At 39.4% G+C, this 26212-nt stretch overlaps 1 pseudogene; it reads right to left on the reverse strand.

The window, feature by feature from the left end:
• Nucleotides 1-24889: 24889 nt before the first annotated feature.
• On the reverse strand, nucleotides 24890-25983 carry LOC116747886 (annotated as a pseudogene).
• Between the last annotated feature and the right edge of the window lie 229 nt (nucleotides 25984-26212).

Raw genomic sequence — 26212 nt, forward strand, 5'->3', positions numbered from 1 at the left:
CATCGGATGAATGGATAAAGAAGATGTGGCACATATACACAATGGAATATTACTCAGCCTTAAAAAGAAATGAAATTGAGCTATTTGTAATGAGATGGATAGACCTAGAATCTGTCATACAGAGTGAAGTAAGTCAGAAAGAAAAAGACAAATACCGTATGCTAACACATATATATGGAATTTAAGGGAAAAAAATGTCATGAAGAACCTAGGGGTAAGATAGGAATAAAGACGCAGACCTACTGGAGAACGGACTTAAGGATATGGGGAGGGGGAAGGGTGAGTTTTGACAGGGCGAGAGAGAGTCATGGACATATACACACTAACAAACGTAGTAAGGTAGATAGCTGGGGGGAAGCAGCCGCAAGGCACAGGGATATTAGCTCGGTGCTTTGTGACAGCCTGGAAGGGTGGGATGGGGAGAGTGGGAGGGAGGGAGACGCAAGAGGGAAGACATATGGGAACATATGTATATGTATAACTGATTCACTTTGTTATAAAGCAGAAACTAACACACCATTGTAAAGCAATTATACCCCAATAAAGATGTTTAAAAAAAAAAAAATGTCTATAAAACACTTTAATATTTATTTGGCTGATCCTCTAAGAAAAGCCATGAATGCCTAAAAACACTTTAATATTTATTAATGTAAACTGGTATTTGTGGCAAAAATATTTCCATTTACTAAGTATTTTCGAATTTATTTCCAAGATACGAATTTTTTTTTTTTTTTTTTTTTTTTTTTTTTTTTGCGATACGCGGGCCTCTCACTGCTGTGGCCTCTCCCGCTGCGGAGCACAGGCTCCGGACGCACAGGCCCAGCGGCCATGGCTCACGGGCCCAGCCGCTCCGTGGCACGTGGGATCTTCCCGGACCGGGGCACGAACCCGTGTCCCCTGCATCGGCAGGCGGACTCCCAACCACTGCGCCACCAGGGAAGCCCCCAAGATACGAATTTTTTAAACATCTTTATTGGAGTAGAATTGCTTTACAATGGTGTGTTAGTTTCTGCTTTATAACAAAGTGAATCAGTTATACATATACATATGTTCCCATATCTCTTCCCTCTTGTGTCTCCCTCCCTCCCACCCTCCCTACCCCACCCCTCTAGGTGGTCACAAAGCAGAGAGCTGATCACCCTGTGCTATGCGGCTGCTTCCCTCTAGCTATCTATTTTACGTTTGGTAGTGTATATATGTCCATGCCACGCTCTCATTTTGTCACAGCTTACTCTTCCCCCTCCCCATATCCTCAAGTCCACTCTCTAGTAAGTCTGTGTCTTTATTCCCGTCTTGCCTCTAGGTTCTTCATGACCTTTTTTTCCCTTAGATTCCATATATATGTTAGCATATGGTAGTTGTTTTTCTCTTTCTGACTTACTTGTTAGATCGTTTTTGTCTCATTTATGCAAGATTGGTTAGATTTAAACAAACAAACTATCACTTTGTTGTAGTCCCTCAAATCAAATGGTTTTTAAAATTTTAGTTACATAAAAATTATGTAGAGCAGTTGTTAAAGTGCAAATTCAAGTGTATCTCCCAGAAAGTGATTATTAGTGGACATGGGATGGGAAACAGAAATCAGCTTCTTTAAGAAACACCCCAGTTATATGTATAGCTGATTCACTTTGTTACAAAGCAGAAACTAACACACAATTGTAAAGCGATTATACTCCAATAAAGATGCTAAAAAAACAAAAACACTCCAGTTGATTTGATTCAGGTGATCCTTGGATCACACCTTAAGAAACGCTTTTCTTGAATTTCAATCTGTATTAATGTGTTTAATTTTTTATAATATAGCAATTTTTATTATTATACCTGAGACTCTAGGAACCATGCTGTCTAATATAATAGCTACCAAAGCACATGTAGATAACACCTGTACTTCATTCTGAGATGCTAAAAATACTAGTTCTATATCAAACAGTAATCTTAAGTAATAGAACTGTCTATGTAAATACATTTGGATCTCAACTCTCTATATTTGAAGGTGGTTCTTTGTGCCCTAAAAAATTATTTATGATACAATTACTTTAGCATCTCTTCCTTCAGCTTTTTTTTTTTAACATCTTTATTCGGGTATAATTGCTTTAAAATGGTGTGTTAGTTTCCACTTTATAACAAAGTGAATCAGTTACACACATACATATGTTCCCATATCTCTTGCCTCTTGCGCCTCCCTCCCTCTCACCCTCCCTATCCCAGCCCTCCAGGCGGTCACGAAGCACCGAACCGATATCCCTGTGCCATGCAGCTGCTTTCCACTAGCTATCTACCTTACGTTTGTTAGTGTATATATGTCCATGCCTCTCTCTCGCTTTGTCACAGCTCACACTTCCCCTTCCCAAATCCTCAAGTCCGTTCTCCAGTAGGTCTGTGTCTTTATTCCTGTCTTACCCCTAGGTTCTTCATGACATTTTTTTCTTAAATTCCATATATATGTGTTAGCATATGGTATTTGTCTTTCTCTTTCTGACTTATTTCACTCTGTATGACAGACTCTAGGTGTATCCACCTCATTACAAATAGCTCGATTTCGTTTCTTTTTATGGCTCAGTAATATTCCATTCTATATATGTGCCATATCTTCTTTATCCATTCATCCGATAATGGACACTTAGGTTGTTTCCACCTCTGGGCTATTGTAAATAGAGCTGCAATGAATATTTTGGTACATGACTCTTTTGGAATTTTGGTTGTCTCAGGGTACATGCCCAGTAGTGGGATTGCTGGGTTATATGGTAGTTCTATTTGCAATTTTTAAAGGAACCTCCATACTGTTCTCCATAGTGGCTGACCAATTCACATTCCCACCAGCAGTGCAAGAGTGTTCCCTTTTCTCCACACCCTCTCCAGCATTTATTGCTTCTAGATGTTTTGATGATGGTCATTCTGACTGGTGTGAGATAATATCTCATTGTAGTTTTGATTTGCATTTCTCTAAAGATTAATGATGTTGACCATTCTTTCATGTGTTTGTTGGTGGTCTATATATCTTCATTGGAGAAATGTCTATTTAGGTCTTCTGCCCACTTTTGGATTGGGTTCTTTTTTTTGTTTGTTTGTTATTGAGCTGCATGAGCTGCTTGTATATTTTGGAAATTAATCCTTTGTCAGTTGCTTCATTTGCAAATATTTTCTCCCATTCTGAGGGTTGTCTTTTGGTCTTGTTTATGGTTTCCTTTGCTGTGCAAAAGTTTTCAACTTTCTATAGGTCCCATTTGTTTATTTTTGTTTTAATTTCCATTTCTCTAGGAGGTGGGTCAGAAAGGATCTTGCTGTGATTTATGTCATAGAATGTTCTTCCTATGTTTTCCTCTAAGAGTTTGATAGTTTCTGGCCTTACATTTAGGTCTTTAATCCATTTTGAGCTTATTTTTGTGTATGGTGTTAGGGAGTGATCTAATCTCATACTTTTACATGTACCTGTCCAGTTTTCCCAGCACCACTTATTGAAGAGGCTGTCCTTTCTCCACTGTACATTCCTGCCTCCCTTATCAAAGATAAGGTGACCATATGTGCGTGGGTTTATCTCTGGGTTTTCTATCCTGTTCCTTTGATCTATCTTTCTGTTTTTGTGCCAGTACCATACTGTCTTGATTACTTTAGCTTTGTAGTATAGTCTGAAGTCAGGGAGCCTGATTCCTCCAGCTCTGTGTTTCATTCTCAAGATTGCTCTGTGTTTTCGGGGTCTTTTATGTTTCCATACAAATTGTGAAATTTTTTGTTCTAGTTCTGAGAAAAATGTCAGTGGTTGTTTGATAGGGATTGCATTGAATCTGTAGATTGCTTTGTGTAGTAGAGTCATTTTCACAATGTTGATTCTTCCAATTCAAGAACAGAGTATATCTCTCCATCTATTTGTATCATATTTGATTTCTTTCACCAGTGTCTTATAATTTTCTGCATACAGGTCTTTTGTCCCTTTAGGTAGGTTTATTCCTAGATATTTTATTCTTTTTGTTGCAATGATAAATGGGAGTGTTTTCTTGATTTCGTTTTCAGATTTTTCATCATTAGTGTATAGGAATGCAAGAAATTTCCCTGCATTAATTTTGTATCCTGCTACTTTTCCAAATTCATTGATTAGCTATAGTAGTTTTCTGGTAGCCTCTTTAGGATTCTCTATGTATAGTATCAGGTCATCTGCAAACAGTGACAGCTTTACTTCTTCTTTTCTGATTTGGATTCCTTTTATTTCCTTCTCTTCTCTGATTGCTGTGGCTAAAACTTCCAAAACTATGTTGAATAAGAGTGGTGAGAGTGGGCAACCTTGTCTTGTTCCTGATCTCAGTGGAAATGCTTTCAGTTTTTCACCATTGAGGATGATGTTGGCTGTGGGTTTGTCATATATGGCCTTTATTATGTTGAGGAAAGTTCTCTCTATGCCTACTTTCTGGAGGATTTTTATCATAAATGGGTGTTGAATTTTTTCAAAAGCTTTCTCTGCATCTCTTGAGATGATCATATGATTTTTCTCCTTCAGTTTGTCAATATGGTTTATCACATTGATAGATTTGCGTATATTGAAGAATCCTTGCATTCCTGGAATAAACCCCACTTGATCATGGTGTATGATCCTTTTAATGTGCTGTTGGATTCTATTTGCTAGTGTTTTGTTGAGGTTTTTTGCATCTATGTTCATCAGTGATATTGGCCTGTAGCTTTCTTTCTTTGTGACATCCTTGTCTCGTTTTGGTGTCAAGGTGATGGTGGCCTCGTAGAATGAATTTGGGAGTGTTCCTCCCTCTGCAATATTTTGGAAGTGTTTGAGAAGGGTAGGTGTTGGCTCTCTTCTAAATGTTTGATAGAATTTGCCTGTGAAGCCATCTGGTCCTGGGCTTTTGTTTGTTGGAAGATTTGTAATCACAGTTTCAATTTCATTACTTGTGATTCGTCTGTTCATATTTTCTACTTCTTCCTGGTTCAGTCTTGGAAGGTATACCTTTCTACGAATTTGTCCATTTCTTCCAAGTTGTCCATTTTATTGGCATAGAGTTGCTTGTAGTAATCTATCATGATCTTTTTTATGTCTGCAGTGTTAGTTGTTACTTCTCCTTTTTCATTTCTAATTCTATTGATTTGATTCTTCTCCCTTTTCTTCTTGATGAGTCTGGCTAATGGTTTATCTATTTTGTTTATCTTTTCAAAGAACCAGCTTTTAGTTTTGTTGATGTTTGCTATTGTTTCCTTCATTTCTTTTTCATTTATTTCTGATATGATTTTTATGATTTCTTTCCTTCTGCTAACTTTGGGGTTTTTTTGTTCTTCTTTCTCTAATTACTTTAGGTACAAGGTTAGGTTGTTTATTTGAGATGTTTCCTGTGTCTTAAGGTGGGCTTGTATTGCTATAAAATTCCCTCTTAAAACTCCTTTTACTGCATCCAATAGGATTTGGGTCGTTGTGTCTCCATTGTCATTTGTTTCTCGGTATTTTTTTATTTCCTCTTTGATTTCTTCAGTGATCACTTCGTTATTAAGTAGTGTATTGTTTAGCCTCCATGTGTTTGTATTTTTTACAGATCTTTTCCTGTAATTGATATATAGTCTCATGGCCTTGTGGTCAGAAAAGATACTTGATACAATTTCAATATTCTTAAATTTACCAAGGCTTGATTTGTGACCCAAGATATGATCTATCCTGGAGAAGTTCCATGAGCACTTGAGAAAAATGTGTATTCTGTTATTTTTGGATGGAATGTCCTATAAATATCAATTAAGTCCATCTTGTTTAATGTATCATTTAAAGCTTGTGTTTCCTTATTTATTTTCATTTTGGATGATCTGTCCATTGGTGAAAGTGGGGTGTTAAAGTCCCCTACTATGAATGTGTTACTGTCGATTTCCCCTTTTGTGGCTGTTAGTATTTGCCTTATGTATTGAGGTGCTCCTATGTTGGGTGCGTGAATATTTACAATTGTTATATCTTCTTCTTGGATAGATCCCTTGATCATTATGCAGTATCCTTCTTTGTCTCTTCTAATAATCTTTATTTTAAAGCCTATTCCTTCTGATATAAGAATTGCTCCTCTAGCTTTCTTTTGGTTTCTATTTGCAAGGAATATCTTTTTCCATCCCCTTACTGTCAGTCTGTATGTGTCTCTAGGTCTGAAGTGGGTCTCTTGTAGACAGCATATATATGGGTCTTGTTTTGTATTCATTCAGCCTGTGTCTTTTGGTGGGAGCATTTAGTCCATTTACTTTTAAGGTAATTATCGATATGTATGTTTCTCTTCCCATTTTCTAAATTGTTTTGGGTTCATTATTATAGGTCTTTTCCTTCTCTTGTGTTTCTTGTCTAGAGAATTTCCTTTAGCATTTGTTGTAAAGCTGGTTTGGTGGTGCTGAACTCTCTCAGCTTTTGCTTGTCTGTAAAGATTTAAATTTCTCCATCAAATGTGAATGAGATCCTTGCTGGGTAGAGTAATATTGGTTGCAGGTTTTTCTCCTTCATCACTTTCAGTATGTCCTATCACTCCCTTCTGGCCTGCAGAGTTTCTGCTGAGAGATCAGCTGTTAACGTTATGGGGATTACCTTGTGTGTTTTTTGTTGTTTTTCCCTTGCTGCTTTTAATATGCTTTCTTTGTATTTAATTTTTGACAGTTTGATTAATATGTGTCTTGGCGTACTTCTTGGATTTATCCTGTATGGGACTCTCTGTGCTTCCTGGACTTGATTACTTATTTCCTTTCCCATATTAGGGAGGTTTTCAACTATAATCTCTTCAAATATTTTCTCAGCCCCTTTCTTTTTCTTTTCTTCTTCTGGAACCCCTATAATTCGAATATTGGTGCATTTAATATTGTCCCAGAGGTCTCTGAGACTGTCCTCAGTTCTTTTCATTTTTTTTTTCTTTATTCTGCTCTACAGTAGTTGTTTCCACTCTTTTATCTTCCAGGTCACTTATCCGTTCTTCTGCCTCAGTTATTCTGCTATTGATCCCATCTGGAGTCTTTTTCATTTCACTTATTGTGTTGTTCATCATTGTTTCATCTTTAGTTCTTCCAAGTCCTTGTTAAATGTTTCTTGCATTTTGTCTATTCTATTTCCAGGATTTTAGATCATCTTTCCTATCATTATTCTGAATTCTTTTTCAGGTCAACTGCCTATTTCCTCTTCATTTGTTAGGTCTGCTGGGTTTTTATCTTACTCCTTCATCTGCTGTGTGTTTTTCTGTCTTCTCATTTTTTTTTGCTTATCTTACTGTGTTTGGGGTCTCCTTTTTACAGGCTGCAGGTTCGTAGTTCCTGTTGTATTTGATGTCTGTCCCCAGTGGCTCAGGTTGGTACAGTCGGTTGTGTAGGCTTCCTGCTGGATGGGACTAGTGCCTGTGTTCTGGTGGATGAGGCTGGATCTTGTGTTTCTGGTGGGCAGGCCCATGTCTTGTGGTGTGTTTTGGGTGTCTGTGGACTTATTATGATATTAGACAGCCTCTCTGCTAATGGGTGTGGTTGTGTTCCTGTTTTGCTAGTTCTTTGGCAGAGTGTGTCCAACACTGTAGCTTACTGGTTGTTGAGTGAAGCTGGGTGCTGGTGTTGAGATGGAGATCTCTGGGAGATTTTCCACGTTTGATGTTATGTGGAGCTGAGTGGTCTCTTGTGGACCAGTGTCCTGAAGTTGGCTCTCCCACCTCAGAGACAGAGCACTGACTCCTGGCTGCAGCACCAAGACCCTTTCATCCACATGGCTCAGAATAAAAGAGAGAAAAAGTAGAGAGAAATAATTAGTAGAAGTAGGGAGAAAGAAAGAAAGGAGGGAAGGAAGGAGGGAAAGAAGGAAGGAAGGAAGAAAGAAAAAATAAAGCAGGAAAGAAGGAAATAAAGGAGGGAGTGAGGGAGGAAGGAAGGAAGGAAGGAGGGAAGGAAGGAAAAATAAATAAAAAAGAAGATACAGTAAAATAAAATAAAGTAAAATATAATAAAGTTATTACATTAAAAAATAATTATTTAGAAAAAAAGGGATGGATAGAACGTTAGAACAAATGGTGGAATCAAAGCTATACAGACAAAATCTCACACAGAAGCATACACATACTCCTTCAGAAAAAGAGGAAAAGGGGAAAAAATCATAAATCTTGCTCCCAAAGTCCACCTCCTCAATTTGGGATGATTCCTTGTCTAAAGGAGGGAAGGAAGGAAAGAGAGAAAGAAAGAAAGAAAGAAAGAAAGAAAGAAAGAAAGAAAGAAAGAAAGAGGGGAAAGTAAAATAAAGTTATTAAAATTAATTATTAAGAAAAACAATTTAAAAAAAACGGACGGATAGAACCCTAGGAGAAATGGTGGAAGCAAAGCTATACAGACAAAATCTCACAGGGAAGCATACACATACACAGTCACAAAAAGAGGAAAAGGGGAAAAAAATAATAAATCTTGCTCTCAAAGTCCACCTCCTGAATTTGGGATGATTTGTTGTCTATTCATGTATTCCACAGGTGCAGGGTACATCAAGTTGATTGTCGACCTTTAATCCGCTGATTCTGAGGCTGCTGGGAGAGATTTCCTTTTCTCTTCTTTGTTCTCACAACTCCCAGGGGCTCAGCTTTGGATTTGACCCTGCCTCTGCGTGTAGGTCGCTGGAGGGCGTCTGTTTTTTGCTCAGATATGACGGGGTTAAAGGAGCCGCTGATTCGGGGGCTCTGGCTCACACAGGCTGGGGGAAGGGATGGGCGCGGAGTGCGGGGCAAGTCTGCGGGAGCAGAGGCCGGCGTTACGTTGCACCAGCGTGAGGCCCGCCATGGCTTCTCCCGGGGAAGTTGTCCCTGGATCCCAGGAACCTGGCAGTGGTGGGCTGCACCGGCTCCCCGGAAGAGGGGTGTGGATAGTGACCTGTGCTTGCACACAGGCCCCTTGGTGGTGGCAGCAGCTGCCTTAGCGTCTCCCGCCCATCTCTTGGGTCCCCGCTTTTAGCCGTGGCTCGTGCCCATCTCTGGGGTCTGCGCTGAGAACAGCTGCTCCCGCCCGTCTCTGAAGTTCCTTTAAGCAGCGCTCTTAAACCCCTCTCCTCACGCATCAGGAAACAAAGAGGGAAGAAAAAGTCTCTTGCCTCTTCAGCAGCTCCAGACATTTTCCCAGACTCCCTCCCGGATAGCTGTGGTGCACTAACCCCTTCAGGCTGTTTTCAAACAGCCAACCCCAGTCCTCTCCCTGCGCCCCGACCAAAGCCCGAGCCTCAGCTCACAGCCCAGCCTGCCCCAGCGGGTAAGCAGACAAGCCTCTCGGGCTGGTGAGTGCTGGTCGGCACCGATCCTCTGTTCGGGAATCTCTCCGCTTGCCCTCCACACCCCTGTTGCTGTGCTCTCCTCCGCGGCTCTGAAGTTCCCCCCTCCGCTTTCTGTAGTCTCCACCTGCGAAGGGACTCCTAGTGTGTGGAAACATTTCCTCCTTCACAGCTCCCTCCCACTGGTGCAGTTCCCATCCCTATTCTTTTGTCTCTGTTTTTTCTTTTTTTCTTTTGCCCTACCCAGGTACGTGGGGAGTTTCTTGCATTTTGGGAGGTCTGAGGTCTTCTTCCAGCATTCAGTAGGTGTTCTGTAGGAGTTGGTCCACGTGTAGATTTATTTCTGGTGTATCTGTGGGGAGGAAGGTGATCTCTGCATCTTACTCTTCCGCCATCTTCCCCTGCACTCCCTCTAGCTTCTGCTTTTATTGGAGAATTAGAAGATGAGGACTTTGAATTCAGATGTTGTTAACAGACTTTAAGTGACCAATTAACATTTTAAACATTCATTCTTATTAGTGGTCAGGAAAATGCAAATTAAAATTATGATGATATGCAGTTTGCCACACTAAACTGTATAGGTACACACTAAACTCATGAAGTTAGAACTGGAGATGAGAAGGAGAGATGTTAGCATTTCGTTGCACATTTCATATGGTTAGTGTGTTTAAAACATATGTATTAATACTTATATTATTTTGAAATTCAATTAAGTGAAAATGAAATATTTTGTTTGCATTATTCATTTGGGATGCATTTAAAAAATCATCTGCAGTGCTCATTAAAACAATTTCTCCCATTTTTTGTAAGCAAATATTTGGCAGTCCATTCAAGATGTATTCTACAGTTGAATTGCCAAATTTTTGAGGTGACAGGACATGCATATGACATAACATTGACATGCAAAACACTTGGAGAACAAGAAAACATGTAATTAAATTCTAACATTTCCTTTCAGGCTTGACTTTCTTTTTTATCTGCCTCTCATACAGTCAAGGACACTGCTTTGCAAATGATAAGCGCTCAATATTTTTTCCTCTTTTAATACTGTCATTTAGTTGATAAAGGATAATTGGGATCATATGTCTCTCCTTTTTCATTAAAAAAAAAATGCTAACTGAAAGCATAAGTTGAGGGCCTTCATCCTTGCCATTCTGTTCTAACCCTTTACTGTTATTGTGTCTCTATCCAAAGAGTGAAAAATTATTTGTGAACAAGTGCTCTGTGTGAGTGTAGATGAATTAATAAAAAAGATAAAAATATTAATTCAGAAAATGACCCTGCTTCCACTGCTCTGCCTCTTCCACTGCTTTGCTGCTGCCTCCTGATCAAAGGATTCCCAGCAAGGGTCACCAATGCACTGACACTGCCTTCATGTAACTTGGCTCAGTGCATTTTGTCTGTGTAACTTTTGGCATTCCAATGCACTATGCAGCAATGGAATGCTAGATGTGACACTGAATTTTAATCACTTCCTTATTAAGTTTATTCAGAAAAAATAGGAAAGTTGCTTTGCCATGAAGGAAGGGACATGTGCTGTTGAGATATGGACACATGTTACAGTAACACACAATTCCTGTGCAAGATTAGGCTTCTTTTGAGAAGCAAATAAAAATCCAAAGGACAATGATTCTATTGGATTTGACTGAGAGACAGCCAACAAACTGCCAGCTGGTATCCAAGCTAGATATAAGAGGAAAGCAAACAAACTTTGTTTCATTTTGCAATCGACTTAAAGTGCTTTTTAATGGAAAAACAAACTAATGAAACTCATAGTGCCCTCTTTTATACACGTTGCTGCTTTACTTACTGGCGAACCTAGAGGTAGTTATTTGGGGTTTTCTTGCCTAAATATTGAGCTAGTAGGCATTTGTTGATCATTTGTCTATTTAAAGTCAGCTGTACAGAGCAAATGTAAGGCGTGAAGATTGACGTGGACCATGATCTGTAAATCAGTTGCACTGTTTACGAGGAAGAGCTGCTAGTGATTTTGTTCCTTTTGAAGTTCTGCATACCAATTCGGAACAGGTTAAAATTGAGGGTATTCTCCAAATAAAGGCTATAATTAAAAACCTGCTCATGCTTTTCCAATCTTCTGCTAATTTAACTCACTGGTGATTTTTCATGCTCATGAAAAGTGAATTTTCTATAATCAAATGAGGATCCCAGAAGAAGGGGCTACTGAAATGGTCTCTTTGACTCTGTGATTAATGTCAAAATCGTCTTCAAATCCCGTATCAAGAGCTGTTTATCCTATATCTGGAGGCTCAATTCTATCCTCAAATACAAACACAATCTTGCTCTAAACAGGAGAAACTTCCTTCCTTATTTCTTAGTAACAAAGGTCTTAGCATTTATAGATCTTTTGGTGATTATACCTCAGATCTTTCTTTCTGACCAATACACTCTCTTGTACTTGAGTCTAATATTGGGTATCTGTCCAATGCCTGATTATCTGGCCTTTGCCTAAATTCCTATCATAATATCCTGTTTCCAATATCCTTCTATAATAGTGTTTTAACTAAGGCTGTGCATCAGAATGAACTTTTAAGTTTTCCTAAAACAGATTTCTAAGCCAGACTTCAGTCAGATTTGTACTTAGAAGATCAGGGCTGGAGTCTAGGCTTCCACATTTAAAAGTGTCCACAGACCGTTCCCTACTGCTGTGACTTTCTCTAAGAGTTTGCTTCATCTCACCTCTAGCTTCCATTCCGCCTTTGTCTGTTATGTTTACCAACCAACCAAAAATCAATATTGCACAATGAAAGCCTGGGCAGAAACATCAGAAAAACCAGTATATTTATTTGCAATGTATGCTTATATATGTTTATAAAGTTATTATTATGAAAAATAAATGTGTATCTATAAAAAAAATCCCATTTCAAGTAGCAACATAAAGAATAAAATATTTAGGAATAAACTTAACCAAGGTGGTGAAAGATGTACACCAAAAACTACAAAATCATTGATGAAAGAAATTAAAGAAGACACAAAATATAGAAATATATCCCATGTTCATGGATTGGAAAACGTAATATAATTAAAATGCCTGTATTACCCAAAGCAATCTGCAGATTCAATGCAATCCCTATCCAAACCAAAATGACATCGATCACAGACATAGAAAACAATCCTAACATTCATATGGAACCAAAAATACCCCAAATAGTCAAAGCAATCTTGAGCGAGTATAACAAAGTACTTCCTGATTTCAAAATACATTACAAAGCAAACATAATTAAAACAGTATGGTACAGGCTTAAAACAGACATATAGAACAATGAAACACAATAGAAATCCCCCAAATAAGCCCACACATATACAATCAATTGATTTTCAACAATGCTGCCAATACTACACAATGGGGAAAGGATGGTGTTGGGAAAAAATGGATATCCACATACAAAAGGATAAAATTACACCCTTATCTTACAACATACCCACAAATTCACTCAAAATGAATTAAAAGCTTTAACATATATGACCTGAAACTGTGAATCTATGAGAAGAAAACTTAGGGGAAAAATCTTCATGTCATTGGTGTAGGAAGTGATTTCTTGAATGTGACACCAAAAGCACAACAACAAAAGTAAAAATAGACAAGTGAAACTACATCAAAATAAAAAAAAATTAAAAAAAATTTCTGCATGGCAAAGGAAACAATCCACAGAGTGAAAAGGTAACCTATGGAAAGGGAGAAAATATGTGCAAACCATATATCTGGAAAGGGACTAATATCCAAAATATATCAGGAACTCCTATAATTCAATAGCAAAATAACTCAAGTAAAAAATGGGCAAAGGACCTGAATAGACATTTCTCCAACAAAGACATACAGATGGCCAACAGATATATGAAAGGGTGCTTGATATCACTAATAATCAGAGAAATGCAAATTAAAACCATGATGAGATATCACCTCACACCTGTTAGGATGATGATTATATATATATATACATGTATATAAAGATAACAAGTGTTGGGGAATTTGTCAATGTAAAACGACACAGCTGCTATGGAAAATAATATGGAGGTTTCTCAAAAAACTTAAACATAGAGCTACCATATGATCCTGCATTCCCACTACTGAGTATATATCCCAAAGAGCTGAAATCAGGATATCAAAGAGATACCTGCACTCTCATGTTCATTGAAGCATTATTCATAATACCCAAGATATGGAAACAACCTGAAGCTCATCAAAGGATGAATGCATAAAGAAAATTTGGTATATGCATACAGTGGAATATTATTCAGACTTAAAAACAGAAGAAGGGCTTCCCTGGTGGCACAGTGGTTGAGAGTCCGCCTGCCGATGCAGGGGACGTGGGTTCGTGATCCGGTCCAGGAAGATCCCACATGCTGCAGAGAGGCTAGGCCTGTGAGCCATGGCCGCTGAGCCTGCGCGTCTGGAGCCTATGCTCCAAGATGGGAGAGGCCACAACAGTGAGAGGCCTGCGTACTGCAAAACAAAAACAAAAACAAAAAACAAAAAAAAACCAGAAGGAACTCAGATTCTTTACCCATATAGGTTATTACAGAATATTGAGAATCTGAAAAAGAATGAATATATGTATAACTGAATCACTTCACTGTACACTTGAAACTAACACAACATTGTGAATCAACTATACTCCAATAAAAAAAAACAGAAGGAAATCTTGTCATATGTGCCAATATGGATGTACTTGGAGGACATTATGCTGAGTGAAATAAGCTGATCACAGAAGGACAAATACTGTATGATTCCACTTACATGAGGTACCTAAAATAGTCTAACTCATAGAAACAGTGAAGAATGGTGGTTACCAGAGGGCGGAGGGAAGGGGAAATGGGGAATTTGTGTCCAATGGATATAAAATTAGGTATACAAGATGAATAATTTCTAGAGATCTGCTGTACACCATCGTGCCTATAGTTAACAATACCATATTGTGCACTTAAAATTTTGTTATGAGGGTAGATCTCATGTTAAGTGTTTGTACCGCAATAAAAAATGTGGTATATACATATAATGGAATGCTATTCAGCCTTACAAAGGAAAACAGTTCTGATACATGATGCAACATGGATGATCCTTGAAGACATTATGCTCACTGAAATAAGCCAGATACAAAAGGACAAATACTGTATGATTTCACTTATATGAAGTACATACAATAATCAAACACATAGAGACAGAAAGTGAATAGTACGGTGGTTACCAGGGGCTGGTGGGTAGGAGAGAATGGGGAGTCATTGTTTAATGCGTACAGAGTTTCAGTGTGGGATCATGAAAAGTTCTGAAGGTGGATAGTAATGATGGTTCGACAACAATGTTAATGTACTTAATGCCACTGGACTGCGCATTTAAAATAATTATAATGGTGAATTTTATATTATATATATTTTGCCACAGTAAAAATAAAACATAACTGACTCTTTAAACAAAGATGATAACAATATGCTGTGGGGTTAATGAAATATGAAATAGTAATATATATGGTAACATACCATAACGAACATATGGCAAGAGATTGGAAACTTACTATTATAAATTTCTAACAGGATTTTTTTAAGTGGTATAGTGCCACTTGAAGGAAGACCATGATAAAGTAAGACTCTGTATTACAAATCCTAAAACAACCACTAAAACAGCAAAATGAATAATTTTAGTGAGTAATCCAGCAAGAGAGATAACTTGGGATCATAAAAAAACATTCAATTAATACAAAATAAGGTTAAAAAAAAGAGGGAAAAAGTAACGAAGGAAATATAGAAAACAAAGAGCATGAAACACATTAAATTTAAACGGTCTAAGTCAAGGCTTAGCAAACCTTTTCCTTAAAGGGCCACATAGTAAATATTCTTGACTTGAAAGCCTGCATTCTCTGTGCAACTATTCCAATCTGTCATTGGACTAAAAAGCATTCATAGTCAATACATAAATGAATAAGCAAGTCTGTGTTCCAAAATAAACTTTATTTATAAAAATGTGTAGGTGACCATTCTTTGCAGACCCCTCTAAATGGCCCAAATACTACTTCAAATAAAAGGCAGATATCATGGGATTGGATAATAGAGTAAGATTGAAAAATGAGCTGACCAAAATAAACATAATTCAGATATGAAGGCAAAAATAGGCTTGTGATATACATATATTTCATGCTAATGATAAGCAAAAGAAACCTGAAGTAGCTATACTTATCTCAGACAAAGTAGGTCTCAGAACTAATAATATCAACATGTTTAAAGGAGATTGTGTCACAGTGATTAAAGGGGTCAATTCATCAAGGGGACATTAAAAATCATAAACATTTCTGCATCTGTCAGAGCTTCAATATACAAAAAGCAAAAACTGATGCAGCTACAAGGAGAAACAATAAAATCCACAGTTATACTTGGAGATTTCAAGGGTTCTCTCTCAGCAACAGATAGAACAAATAGACAGACAATCAGCATTGAGGTAGAACTGAGCAAGGCCATCAAATCAAATATAACATACTGACACATAGAATACTTCATACATGGAAAGGGGAATATAAATTATATTCAAGGGAATATGTAACATTCATCAAATAGCCAAATATCTTGGTTCATGAAACAAGCCTTACCAGATTTAAGAAAATGGACAACAAAGTGGCTCTCAGACTGTGATGAAATTAAAGTAGAAATTAATAGCAGAACAATCTCCTAACACATGTAATTAAGCAGCACACCTCTAAATAAGCCTTAGGTCAAGCAGGAGATCTGAGTTGAAGTTAGAAACTATTTTGAAGTGAACAATAATAAAAATATAATATATAAAAATGCGTGGGATGCAGCTAAGGCAGTCCTTATGGAGAAATTTGTAGGTTTAAATGCTTATGTCACAAAGGAAGGAAAGACTCAAATTAATAATCTAAAATTCATTCTTAGGAAAGGAGAAAAGAGGACCACAGTGAAGCCAAATCAGGCAGAGGAAAGGAAAAAAAATGATAAAAGCCAAAATCAATGCAACTGAGACAGAGAAAATCAATAAAACAACAACAAAAAACCCCTAATCTTGGCTTGGAAAAGATTAATAAATTAATAAATCTCTTGCAAGACTTGACAAATATAAAAGGTGTGACAATACAAATATCAGTATAAAGAATGAACAAGGAGATATCATCATAAAGTTGGAAACATTAAGACAGAATACTACAAAATGACCCTACGATGAAAACTAGATTGTTTAGGTAAAGACAGACTATTTCCTTAAAGAACAAGAGCTACTAAAAATGCCTCCAAGTCCAAATAGATAATGTGAATATTCATATAACTATTAAAGAAATCGAATTCATAGTCAAAAACATTTTAAAAAGGAAATTTCCAGGCACTCGTGATTTCTTTGGAAAATCCTCCCAAACAGTTAAAGATGAAATAATACCCACTGTATACACACTTGTGCAAAAACATTGAAGAGGAGGAAAACATCAAAACTCCATATCTAGTTTATGAGGTTGAAATTACCCTGATACTAAAACCAGATAAAGACATTACCAAAAAATCTACAGTCCAATACGTCTAAAGAACATAGATACACGTAATTGTCAAGGAATTATTAGCAGATGATATCCAGAAACATATTAAAAAGGATGATACACCATGACCAAAAGTAATGTGCCATGGGAATGCAAGGTTATTTCAATATTTGGAAATTAACAAATGTAATCCATCATATTAACAGATTAAAGAAGAAAGACCATATGATTATGACAATAGATGCAGAAAAAGTATTAGACAAAGTGCAACATGCATGCACTTTGTGATTAAAACTCTCATAAAAGTAGGACTAGAAAGGTAGGTACTTCCTCAAACAAAACACATTTACAAAAACCTACAACTAACATTATACTTAATGTTAAATTACTGAATGCATTTCCCCTGATATCAGGATTAAGGTAAGGACGTTCTCTCCTAACAATCCTATTCAACATGGCACTGAAAAGTCTGAGCCAGTGAAATAAGGCAAGATGAAGAATTAAAAATGCATACCGTTTGGAAAGGAAAAAGTAAAATGATCCTTCATCACAGTCGACATTATTGTCTACATAGAAAAACCCAAAGGACTCTACAAAAAACTTCTAAAACCAATAAAGGAGTTTAGGAAGGTGGCAGGATACAAGGTCAACACACAAAAATCAAACTTATTTTTATACACTAGAAATTTCCAATTGTATGTGAAAGAACCCCCAGATAAGCCTGAAATCTTACCCCAAAACTAACTCAAAGTGGATCAAAGTCTAAATGTAAACTGTAAATCTCTAAAACTTTTAGAATAAAGCATAGGGGAATATCTTCATAAATTAGAGTTAGACAAAGACTTCTTAGATGTGACATCAAAATTGTGATACATAAATGAAATAATTGATAAATTGGACAATTTCAAGATTAAAAACTTTTCTTCTCCTAAAGACACTATTAAAGAAGGAGAGAATAAGCTACAGCCTAGAAGAAAATATTTGCAAATAAAATATCTGAAACAGGATTTGTATGCAGAATATCAAAAAACTCTCAAACTCAACAATAAGTAAACAAAAAACCTACTTGTAAAGTGAGCAATAGACATTGAGATTTCAACTAAGATGATGTAAGGATGACACATAAGCACATGAACAGTGTTCAACATCATTAGCTACTAGGAAAATGCAAACAAATCTAACAGGAGATACCAACATGCATCTACTCAAATGACTAAAATCGCACACACACACAGACACACACATTACAAAGTGCTGGAAATGATGTGGAACTACTGGAACCCTCAGACATTGCTGAGGTGAATGCTAAAAGTTGGATCAACCTGGCACACGTGTTTGCAGTCTCTTTCAAATTTAAACCCATACTTTCCATATGATCCAGCAGTCCAAATCCTGGGTATCTAACCCAGAAAATTGATTGAAAAGTTATGTTCACTAAAGAACCTGTATGCAAATGTTTATGGCAGGTCTAGGCATATTTCACAAAAGTGGAAACAACCCAGATGCCTTTCAACAAGCAAATGGATAAAAGCACCATGGTACATCCATACAATTAAATTGAATGAACTGTTAATGCATGTGACAACTTGGATGGATCACAAGGTACTGTACGATTTCATTTATATATCATTCTCAAAATGACAAAATTATACTGATGGAGAATAGATCAGTGGTCGCTGAGATTTGGGGCCAAGGTAGTTGTGTGATGGAACAGTTCCATATCCTGATTGCAGTAATGGTTACACTAATCTATAAATTTGTTAAAATTCATATGGCTTTATGCCAAAATCCCCACAAATTTTACAGGGTGATAGTTTGAAAAATTTTAAATTTAAAAATCATGCGCACACACACACACACAGAGACACAATATACCACTACATAATTATTAACAAGGCTAAAGTTAGAAAAGTTGATTTTTATCAAGTACTGGTGAGGATGTGGTGGAGCTAGAACTTGAATATACTGCTGCTGGAAATATAAAATGGTACAACTACACTGGAAAAATGTTTGGTAATATGTCTTAGCCCATTCAGGCTGCTATAACAAAATATCACAGACTAGGTGGCTTATAAACAACAGAAATGTATTCCTTACAGTTCTGCAGCCTGGGAAGTCCAAGATCAAGGAGCCAGCATGGTCATGTTCTGATGAGGGCTTTCCTCTTGGTTTGTACCAGATGCCTTCTCACTGTGTTCTCACATGGAAGTAGGACCCAGCTGGCTCTCTGGAGCCTCTTTTACAAGGGCATAAATGTTATTCATGAGGGCTCCATTGTCATGACCTTGTCACCTCCCATAAGCCCCATGTCCCAATACTATCACATTGGACATTAGGATTTCAACATATAAATTTGGGGGGAACACAAACATTTACACCATAGCAGGTGGTTTCTTAAAATATTACACATACACCTATGATGTGATCCAGACATTCTAGTCCTAGAAATTTAGGACTAGAAAAGAAATAGAAGAGAAAGGAAAGCATATGTACAAACAAAAACTTGTATATGAATGCTCAGAGAAGCTTTATTTGCAATAGCCAAATAATAAAACATCGTTAGGGTCCATCAACACGTGAATGGATAAGCAAACTGTGATATTTCCATATAATGGAATACTCATAGCAATAAAAACAATGAACTATTGATACACATCACAACATCAAATGAATCTCAATATGCTGAGTGTAAGAAGCCAGAAGAAAATGAGTATATACGCTATGATTAAATTTATGTAAAATTCCAGAGAATGCAAACTAATATATACTGAGGCAGTAAGGAGAGGCAGGAGGCAGGGATTAAAAAAGAGCAGGAGCAGGAAATCCATCACATCAAAATGTCGCATTAACACTTATCCGTTGGAGAGGTGTGTGTGAAAGGAAAGGACAACAAAGTAAGATTGCACAGGGTGCCTCCAAGTTACTCACAAGATTCTAGACCTTACTGAGGGCAGTGATCATGCACTCTGCCTGATCAATGTACAAATTACAAAAAAATTTTATACTCCCTCCTGTAAGTGTGAAACATTTAAGAAAATACAATAGAGTCATTTTATAGACCAGGATTCATACAATTTTAGAGATGGATGGAGTACTATGATCATCGACTGTGAACCCCTCAGTTTACATGGAGATTAGTGAAGGAACTTGCCTCTGGTCAAACAACAAAAACTTTTAGGCCTCCTTACTCCCACAGGAGTGCTCTTTTCATTACTCCACCTTCCTTTTCTCATCTCTTGAGCTAGTTCACTTTCTGTGACTTCAGTTAAACCCTCTGCCTGCCCCCTCACAAGTAAAAACATTCTTACATTCATATATAAACATATACATACACAAATACAACACAATACATGCATGCATACATACATATATGGTGTGCTGTTAGTGTTTAACAACCAGCTCTGTGGGAGGGTGACAAATTTGTAGCACACACTGACCAATTTCTGTGATCTCATTTCTCCCACCACGGTTGATTTCAAACTCCCTATATGATGTCACTGAATGCAGAGTCTTGGAAGCAGAGTGCCATTTATAGTTTTTTCACCATACAGCTACAGTAGATGAAAATAAGCACAAGAGCACAGATTAATAGTAAAATGTAGTAAAGTACTTAGGGAAAGATGAGTTTTGAGTGTTTACTACCTTTGGTTTTAATATAATTTATTTAATTGTAAGTTTACATAATTTGATATTCACTAATGATATGCTTCCCAACGGACTCACAAAATTTCCTAAACTTTTTAATGATCGACTAATCACCAGTTGGTTTGAGGTAGCTCTAGCATACCATTGCTGCATAGACAAATGCAAACGTTGGTTAGTGCTTCAAAGGTCCCTTGGAGTTTTTTTCCCCATTATAAAAGCAAACAGAGTAAGATTGCATTGTTGCCCTTATGTGCAACACTTTAGAATTTGGCAAAATAGTGGGTTAACTTTATGGACCATTCTTGGATCACCCTTAGCAAATAAATGGTAGAATGAATAGCCTACAAACCCTCCATCCACTGGTGTCAACACACGTGTTTTGCTTCTTTCCCAATAGGGGACATCTCCACCCAGCTACTTCTTGCCATCATAGTAAAATACTTTGTCCAAGTTCCTCTCTCTTCTTCTCCCTGCAGGTGACCCCATTTGGCCCTGTGTGGTGTGCGATGCCTCTCACACTCTGAGGAATTGTGAGTAATAAAATTTTCTCTCAAAGGCAGTTGACTCCATTTCTTTCATCTTACCATACCAGATTACAACAAATCCTGGGTACAATGACAAGACCATAACCTGTAGGATGGGCTGTCAGGCTGAAGACCAGGGGAACATTGTTGCTGAAGAGTCCCTCTTGATGAGGGGGAGGTCTATTCAGGCCTTCAGCTGATCGGATGATACCTATATGCATTAAGAAGGGAAGTCTGCTTCACTCAAAGTCCTCTGATTTAAATGTTAAATCTCATCTAAAATACCCTCACAGAAACATCCAGGACAAAGTTTGACCACATATCTGCACACAGTGACCTGGATAAGTTGACACATAAAATTAGCCATCAAAAGTCCACTCCTTGTCATCTTGATACCCATATGTATCACCTTAAACTGTACTTAATCTTTAAATAAAGTCAATAACAAGGCCATACTTCCACCTATCATGATACAACTAGCCTGCATACAAATGAAAACACACTAACCCTTTTACCACAACAGGATGCAAAGTCCTTGGGTGATGTTTATTCTCTCTTGATATCCCCTAACTTAAACACTATGACACACATTTAGCAATGTTTAAATAAGTAAGATATCAAGTCAATATATCTTATGTTGCAAGATAAGGGGATGACAGAGGAAAGGAAGTGTTATTAGATAGACAGATATAGATATAAGGAACATATTCATAACAAAATAAGGAAGAAATACTCATAACAGTTAAAAGTCCTTTCTGCAGCTAGTCACGTGGCCATAGCTGATATTTGTAATTACCTTTTTCTACTACTCATTCCGTATCCCCTTTGCCCTAAGCAAGTCCCTCAGCCAGCCAGCCATGGCTTTTCATCTGGTAGGGTGCCACAGACTTTCATTCCTGAAGTGTCTGGTCCATCTGTAATCCTGCCTGAATTAGGTTATTGCAGTTTTCCATTGGATTTAATCACAGGGCATGTTATTACTCAGAGATACCTTAAGGATCTCCTGTATTCTGGACATACTCTGCCATACTTCTATCGTGAAGTGGCAGTCCAATTTTCCCCCGGTAGTCGGGATCAATAACCTCAGCCAGCACAGCAACTCCCTTCTTTACCTGTTGATTCAGAGGCATGAGGAGCCCAAAGTGGCTAGGTGGTGGTGTTAATTTCAATTCAGTGGAATCATTGTTGTGTTCCTGGTGGAAGCACTCCTCCATTTGGAACTAAGACCTCTATCTAAGCTAGCAGATCATAATATCATGGGGTTAGGAAGCCAACTTTGTGCTAGTGGGCCACTAGGTGTGACAGTGAATGGGAGTCCCACTACCATTTCCACCCCTTGATTCCTGGACCTGTGAAGACTGGCTATGGGAGAAAAAGCACCATATATTGGATGGTGGATCAGAATATATACAGCCTCCCACAGAACCTTGCCCAAGCCCTGCAAGGAATTGCCACTTAGCTGGTTCTGTAAGTGAGTCTACAAAGGACCTTCCCCAAGGGGACCCAGCCACCCCTACATTCAAGTGGCTCTGGTCAAGTTTATCTGGCTCAAGTCAGGGGATTGATTGTGGGGCTATGACGTCCCCATGGGTTTGTTTGTCTTTTTTAAGTTTTGTTCACTTGACCTAGAATTTTTCTGGTTATACAGATCAAGTAAGACTTTAGTAGGCTTCCTGTGTATGACTCTTCTAGAAACATCATGATCAATTAGCAAACAGCATAGGCCTCTGGATGCCAGACTTTTCCAATTGTTGCTTTAACTCCACTGTTCATTATGGTAATCATACCCACCTTACCTTTGGAGGTTGAGTGATGCCACTTGGCCCCTGCCATCCTGGGGATACAACTACTCCCATTGCCTGTAGGCTCCCCAATTCAGCGGTGGCAGTTCCCACTGTAAGCTCTGGTCTACAGAGAAGAGTGATCATGAAGCTCTTCAAGAATGCTGGGGCTCCCCTCATGAATTTATTTCTCACATTCATGGTAAAAAGTGTGTCCTGTGGGGCCTCCTAAGCAGGGTGAAAAGGTCTTAAATGACAAATCCACTGTAACTTTCCAATCTTCTTAAGCCTTCGAATTATTTCTTCTACAGTAAACCAAGGATAGGTCTGGCATTTGTAATTCACTTACCATGTGTAATTCACTTACCACATTTTGGGCCATGTGTTAGCCAACCAACCAAACTCATAGAGCCCTTTGTAGCTCTCCTAGTTGCAACATTAAATGTGGGATCTCTGCTTAGTGGGCCTATGTCAATAAATTCACCCTGATCCAACTTTATGTTCTTTCCACCATTATCCCACATCCTTAATAACCATTTCCACACATATCCTCCTATTTGTCTGTGTAAATTAGAAAATATCTAGTACCTCTTATGGAGTATAGCACACCTTCTCATGTGTTACATTTGCCTGCACTTTTAAGGGCCTGATGGAACTTGAGTCTTTTTTTGTTTTGGTTTTGTTTTGTTTTGTTTGTCTTGTTTTTTATTTCTAAGCCTTGAGCATTGGTATTCAATTTAATATTAACAACTTAATAGCTCTGATCTACAGCAGAAAGGCAAAAATCAAAGAGAAGAGAAAGGCCCATCTTGCTGGGGCAGTGAATGCTGAGCAAACTCAGAGGGTCGGCATGTCATAAAAATCCCAGCTCAGGAACCAGGGGTTGGGAGAGGGTATGACCCAGTGTAGGAACCGCCTGAGACCCAGCCAATGGGTCCCCATTTCTCTCCCAAACCAAGGTGGGTGAGGGGTGAACAGCACACAAATGAGAATCACATTTCCTACGACAGGGTGCCCCACGGATGCCGACAGGGCTCAGGAGAGCTGGGACTTGGGGAGGAGAGACGTGAACACTTCACATCCCCCTGTTACAGGCTGAGCTGTGTACCCCCAGAATCCACATGTTAAAGTCCTAACCCCCAGGACCTCAGAATGTGATGGTATTTGGGGACAGGGTCCTTATAGAGGTAATTAAGGTAAAATGAGGTCATTAGGGTGGACCTCAATCCAATCCTCCTGGCATACTTATAAGAAGAGATTAGGACACAGAGACACAGAGGGGAGACACATGAGGATGCAGGGAGAAGACAGCGGTCTACAAGCCAAGGAGAGAGGCCTGGAAGGTACCATCCCTGCTGACACCTTGATCTCGACTTCCAGCCTCCAGAAGTGTGAGAGAATAAATGTCTGTTGCCTAGGCACCACACACCACCCGATTTGTGGCACTCTGTTATGGCAGTCCAAGCACACGAAGACAACTTGCTTTCTAAAGATTTTTTAAATGAATCCATCCCCAAACAGAGCCTCTGGGATTGGAAACATCCCACCCGAGCTGTCTCCAGCTGCATTGTAAAGCCAGTTCAGGGCCGGCTGAGTAGACACAGCCCATTCAGCCATAGCAAGAAATAAAGAAATGCCTCAGAAATCTTTCGCACCATGGACCGTGGAAGCTGGGTCCTCTAGGTTCCAGATGTCTGTGCAAAAGCATGAAAACAACACTGAGTGGCCGAGAAGTAGGGGTGTGAGTGGACACTGCAGTCACAGCTAAAGCTTCTGGGACTTACGAGTGAAGTTTTTAAAACTGTAAAATGCTTTTTGGTAAAGAGGCCAATGCGACCCCTGCCCAGGAGATTCCACCAGGACAGACAAGTTATCGCCAATGCTGCAAAGCTGCCAGTACGTTTCTCATGCCCTGTGATCAGCTGGAACGACAGGTGCTCCCCTCCCAAGGACTGAGGGTTGGGGTTCCTGCTTTTTTCTCTTCCATCTTTTGATCAACAAGGGACTCAGCACCCCGTGGCACCCCAAGTGAAGGGAGGCTGCAAACTCGAGCACTGGTGTTTGGAACCTTCATTTCAAAGGATGCTGCCCACTGCAGAATTACAGGGAAAAGAGGTTAAGAGCATCAACCAGAAAAAGGAGGGGTGTGGGTGGGGAACAACCACGGGCTTGGAGAGGAGTCCAGGGCACCTCTCGAAGCACCATCCCTGCCACGGTCTCTGCTGCTCCCCGCCATCACTCCACGTGCTTGTACTTGGTGAACAGGTTGTAAAGAACCCACAGGGTGGATTTGAGGTCCAGGTTCACCACATCTTAGGGGCAAGCCTTGGATTTCTTAAGGCCTCCATCTGACATCAGTTCAAAGGCAAATGGCACGTGGTAGACCTTTTGATCGAAGCTGTCCATGTTCAGGTAGAAGTTGTGCAGGCATACAAAGTAGTCTTCCAGAAGCCCCATGAACAGAACCAGGTACACGCCATCTGCAAACTGGTTCTCAAGTTCCATCAACCCCAAATTCAGCTTGTTCAGGTGCTTGTTCACAAACGTGATGAGAGACTTCTTCAGCACACTGTGCTTGTCTGGGGCGTGGTCGAAGAGCGTGTCGAAGGCATCCCACTCAAACCAACCCATAATCATCTCGGTGGTCGTGGTCAGCTCCTCCATGACATGGCTGGAGTGTAGCAGGCCTTCCCACTTCCGCACGACCACGACTTGCAAGGAGAAGTGTGCGGGAAGGTAGATCAGACCCGGAAGTGCATGACCAAGGCCATGAGGAGGTGAAGGATGGCCACCAGGTTCTTCCCGTGAATCGAGTCCACGGTCCACTGGAGCACCCGGCCGTGAGGCCACAGCAGCTCCTGCACCACCTCCAGCACCATCTGCAGCTTCTGCTTCAGCCCTATTTCAGACTGGGTCACCTCAGCCACGTTCAGCTTGTGGCCTGCCAGTTTTTCCAGGAGCTTCTGCAGTACCTGCCCATCATACAGGTCCTCCTCCACCTGCTTCACGATGATCCTCTCCTCCACCAGGACATCATTGATCCAATCGATGAGAACCTTGACCAGCTCCTTGAATCTGGGGTAATCCCTGGAAGTGCAGTCAATCACCGTGTGCTCCTAATTCTCCTCGAGCAAGGTGTCTTCTGGGTATATCTCCACTGAGGCAGGGGACATCGGCGAGTTGATGGCATTTTTCCCTTCGTGCAGGTCACTCACCTCCTTGGCCTTCTTCTTCCTCACCAACATGCCGCCCAGCTTGCCCAGGAACAACTTGTCCTTCTTCATCCTGTGGGGCTGCAGGGCGGGCAAGCACAGTGTTGTGGAGGACATGGGGCATGCGGGGACCCCAGCAGCTGGGCACCTGCGCAGCTCCTGTGGGGTCTTCCCTGGTTGCCGCCGCCTGCTCTGGAACTTGAGTCTTGCTATAGGTCTACAAGCAGAGAGAAGTGGTGGGGTGGGTCCTGAGGCACGTCAGCAGTGTCTTTCAAGGAAACTTCCTCAGGGGAGGCCATTACAGTTTCCTCAGGTGGCATAGGGTTAAGTTCCTCAGACTGGGGTT

The sequence above is a fragment of the Phocoena sinus genome, chromosome X, assembly GCF_008692025.1.
Source record: "Phocoena sinus isolate mPhoSin1 chromosome X, mPhoSin1.pri, whole genome shotgun sequence".
Taxonomy (NCBI): domain Eukaryota; kingdom Metazoa; phylum Chordata; class Mammalia; order Artiodactyla; family Phocoenidae; genus Phocoena; species Phocoena sinus.